The sequence below is a fragment of the Choloepus didactylus genome (genome assembly GCF_015220235.1).
Source record: "Choloepus didactylus isolate mChoDid1 chromosome 24 unlocalized genomic scaffold, mChoDid1.pri SUPER_24_unloc1, whole genome shotgun sequence".
NCBI lineage: Eukaryota > Metazoa > Chordata > Mammalia > Pilosa > Megalonychidae > Choloepus > Choloepus didactylus.
In genome coordinates this window covers 1,825,186-1,829,995 of record NW_023637604.1, presented here as the reverse complement: position 1 = coordinate 1,829,995, position 4,810 = coordinate 1,825,186, and the positions used below count along the sequence as shown (strand labels likewise).

The 4,810-nt window shown below is 41.0% G+C and overlaps 1 pseudogene; it reads right to left on the bottom strand.

Annotated features, from left to right (window-relative positions):
- Positions 1 to 1,031: 1,031 nt before the first annotated feature.
- On the bottom strand, positions 1,032 to 3,790 carry LOC119525151 (annotated as a pseudogene).
- Between the last annotated feature and the right edge of the window lie 1,020 nt (positions 3,791 to 4,810).

The window sequence follows — 4,810 nt, the reverse complement described above, 5'->3', positions numbered from 1 at the left end:
GAAACTAACAGGCTTCAATCTCCTAATGTTCTCAAGTCCCTGAAGGTCGGATTTGACAGAGGAGCAGCAAGATGTCGCCGAGTGGCTCAAGGACACTTATCTCCCCGTACGGGCCACCACTTGTCCGGCGCCGCCCCGCTCGACCCCTGTTCCCCGGCCGGCGAGGGGAGAAACAAGGGATGAGAGAGAGAGAGAGATGCAGACCACGCAAACTGACCTGGCTGGAAGTCACGACTCGAGCCACACGGCGGTTGCGAGAGCAAGTCTTTTACTGAAGCTAGATAAGCATTCTCTGTTACAGGTTTCCACGCGGGGCAGAGTGCCTCGCGGGAGAGCAGCCTCGATGTGGCCGTCAGGTACGGCTCCTAGTGGGCTGTCTCTCCGAGGTTCGCTTGGGCAAACTCTTAAGTACTCTACTCATAACCAATGATCTAGCGCCGCGCATATGCACTCAATTGGCAGATAGGAATAGTGAGTGTTTACGTCATAAGCGGAAGCAGGATATGGGCGCCATCTTGGCTCATTCGATGGGCGGGGGGACTTTGGAGCAGGTTTACAGCGCATGCGCTATGCCCGTCCCGGGAGACGGCTCTCCACACTCAACACTATTTGAAATCTCTCCATCACTGAAACTATTTTGTTTCATTTCTTTCCCCTCTTTTGGTCAAGAGGCATTCTCAATTACACCATGCCAGGGCCAGGCTCATCCTTGGGAGTCATACTACACGTTGCCAGGGAGACTTACATCCCTGGGAGTCATATTCCACATGGTGGGGAGGTAGTGAGTTTATTTTCAGAGTTGGCTTAAACTTAATAAAGTTTTAAGAAATGTCATAATGACATGAGCTTGAAATTATCTAGAGGCATTTTCTTTGATGCTCATGACATAACACTGGCGATGTTGTAAACAGCAGGAAAACAGGCTGTCAAATAACCAAATTATGGAGGCAGAGGCCTGCTTTTTCCCACAGGAACACAACAAATGGTGATGGCAATGACCTGCTTACACCCACACGTGGGGGACAGCACCATCATGCTATGTAAATGTACTCATCTTCTGATGCTTGGCTGCATTTGATGTACTGTTTATCTATCAGAACTTCAATACATTTCTTAATCATGCTGGTACTTGGATTAAATCTGGCTTTTGACTGGCTAATCACCTCTTGAATAAGAGCATTATGCCGAAGCACTTTTTGTGCTTTCATGATACGAACTATAGCAGCTTAGAGGTACTTTTTCCAGTCCTCATCTACAGCACTTCCAGTCTGCTCCATTTTCTGTGGCATGTCTTTCTGCATTGTTGTAATTTTACTGCTGAAGTTCATATTTAATGGAAATGAAGATTCTGCATCAATATCTTCCTTTTCTGAATCATGGCTAATCATTTTCACGTCTAGTAATTATTTGATTGTTTCGGTCAGTTCCTTTTCATTCATCTGGGTGCTATCTTGAAGCTCTTTATAGCTGATAGTTTCACTGTTGTTAAACACAAGAAGAACCACCATTTGTTATGTTGTAACCATGGCTACATATCATTTGCACAAATGGTTCATTTTATTTCATCTGTACAAAGATAATTGTGCTGGTTTGAGTGTATTGTGTACCCCAAATGCCATTATCTTTGTGGTCTTGTCTGGGGCAGAAGTTTTGGTGCTGGTTGGATTTGCTTGGAGTGTGCCCCACCCAGCTGTCGGTGATAATTTTGATGAGATATTCCCATGGAGGCGTGGCCCCTCCCATTCAGGGTGGGCCTTGATCAGTGGAGCTATATAAATGAGCTGACTCGGGGGGAGGAAACGGAGTGTAGCTGTGAGTGACGTTTTGAAGAGGAGCAAGCTTGCTAGAGAGGAATGTCCTGGGAGAAAGCCATTTTGAAACCAGAACTTTGGAGCAGACGCCAGCCACGTGCTTTCCCAGGTAACAGAGGTTTTCCGGATGCCATTGGCCATCCTCCAGTGAAGGTACCTGATTACTGATGTGTTACCTTGGACGCTTTATGGCCGTAAGACTGTAACTGTATAGCCAAATAAACCCCCTTTTTATAAAAGCCAGTCCATCTCTGGTGTTTTGCATTCTGCAGCATTAGCAAACTAGAACAATAATGTAACCATGTAAGTTTTCTTCCACTGAAATGCTGGCTGTAAAATAATTTGAACATCTGTACTCCTTTTTCCAGTTCCTGGGGAATTTCAAACATAGGTAAAGGAACCTGAGTATGAGGCCATGCCCCAGCCTGTAGAACATATGTTTGAAAATAATTACCAAATCAATTATCATGTCTTAGTTTTTGATAGAATTGTTGAACCATTTGTTGAGATCAGCACTGACATTCATATCTGTATATATCCAATGTAGCTTGCTGGTAAACTCATAACCACAAGCTTGCTTTGATTTATTGATCATGGCTTCTTCAGAATCCATAGATACAGGTAACCCATGAATTAAATGTTTTAACACCATTCTTGAGTAGAACTTTTGAAAAACATCTTTATCATCAATATATTTGAAAATAGTAATGAAGCTCATGAGTTTGTCTTCTACTTCATTCTCAGTCATCCTTTTTGCTGATTTCTTTAGTAAGTTGTCACAGTACTTAGCAAGCAGTTCAGGTGCTTTGCATTCAGACTTGGGTTCTCTGTAATTTACTACTAATGTAAGCGCCTTACCAGTGCACTCATAAAGTGCTGATCACAGTTCAAAACAGTATTAATAAGTTGAACAAATTTACCATATACTTCCAAAACTGACTCCACAAATATTGTTGGCATATTTTCCTGAGTAAGATTACTGATTGTTCTAAGGCCCTCATCATGGATATGATTTTGCAGCTCCTGAATCATGTGAGGTAAACCAGGGGACACAGCACAAAGTAAGACATACATATTTGCCATGCCATTTTTTTCTCTTGTTGAAATTATAACATTCTGCATGTATGAACTGTAAGTGGTCTGCTACTATTCTTTGCTGACATTCATGAATCACTTTAGTATATGAACTTGGATGTAAGTATTTTTGACAAGGAATTTCATCTTTTAACCTACCTAGAACCTTTTCTGTATACTGTGAGCAGTTTGATTCTTGTAATAAATTTTAAGCTTCTTATTTGTAATTCTCTCCTGTTTCAGTTAGAAAAGAAAACTCAAAGATTTCCTGATAAAACTTCAAGGGGATTTTTTTCTTATACTTTTCAACATGAACAAAGGAGTTAATAACCCCATGTATTACTTTCTGGTTTGGGTCTTCTCCACCATGACTGTTTTTTATTTCTTGGATCAACATTTGAATAAGGATGGTCTGAAGTTGTTCAACCATCAATTTCCTCCACATATCCAATGCTAACTCTTTTATTTCCCTAAGTGGTTCATTCATATTTACACCACCATAGCTATAGCCATACTGAAGGTCAGCTTCTGACATTGTTTCTTAATAATAAACTGTGTATTGAGATACCTATATAAGCAATCCATATAGTCTGCACCTTTGCTATATTATTCCCAATACCTATGATACATAACAACTTCCTGTTTCTCAGCCTCCAGAACTCTCTTGTGCAAACACCTTATGTGATTTTCCAAAAAAAATTTTAGTTTCTGTATAAAGTCTTTCTCCAAAGGGGGTCAGAATAGGCGACACACAAAGCATAGGTATCTGAGAAGCAATCATTCCATGTTACTCTTTCAATGTATTCCAACATGACAACAGCTTTGATTGTCATTAAAAGTTTGTTCCATGTTTCATCAAAATCTACTAATCTTGGTTTCAAAGACATTGTGCACGTTTAGTGTTGAAATCTTCTGCAGAAGGGGGACAAGAGGCAGGGAAGAAGGGGACGGAGAGGCAGCCCAAAGGAGTGAAGGGCAAAGCCCCAAGCAATGAAAGTGGACAGCTGCAGCCATGTTTGTGGGCAGCTGTCAAATCACGTTTCCCCTGATTGCAGTGCTGCCATTACTGTGCAGTTCAGTACACTTTCAAATATCACATTTTTAATATCTAAGAAAATAGGATACCTTGTACAATTAACTGAATGCCATGGTTTCATTGACAGAATTTTTGCTTTCTTAGTGGTACATAAAACAACAGAGCATTTAAAATTTATGGCATCTTAATTTTTATTAAATATGGTTGTTGAAACAAGGAGATCACCCAGGAATAGAATTAGATATACTCAGAACTGAAGGAAGCCACAACCTGAGCCTTAGGATGTCTAACATTTAAACATTGAGTAAAGGGGTTATGAAATGGGGTAAGGAGCTTGAGAAAGAGCAGGCAGAGAGATGGCAGAATTCCAGGACTGTCTAGTGTCCCAGAGCCAAGAGAAGAGAGTACTTACCATAGAAAGAAATGGGATCAGATAAGATAACGATTAAAACACATGCATTGGCTTTATTGCCATAGAAGATAAAAGGCACCTTGCAAGAACTGAAGTTGGGTGGTGCTATGGAGAAATACATCAGATTACAGTAGGTTGGGAAGTACTTGAAAGGTGGAGAAGTGCCACCAGCTAGTCAAGACAGCTTTTTGAGAAGTTTAGCTCTGAAAGAAAAGAGAAAAATGGTGAATTATCTGGAGGGAGTTGTGAGTCCTCTTTTTACTTCCTAAGCTGGCTCTTAAATTTATCCTTTCTTATGAGTGTCCATTACTGCTGCCTTGGTTCAAACCTTCGTTATCCATCACCTGAACTGTTGGAATGACATTCTCAGTGGATTCCTTGTCCATCCAGATCCATTTTCCACACTGCTGCCAGAATGGTTTATCCAAAATCCAGATCTGACCATGTATCTTCCTTGCTTGAAACCCTTCAACAGCT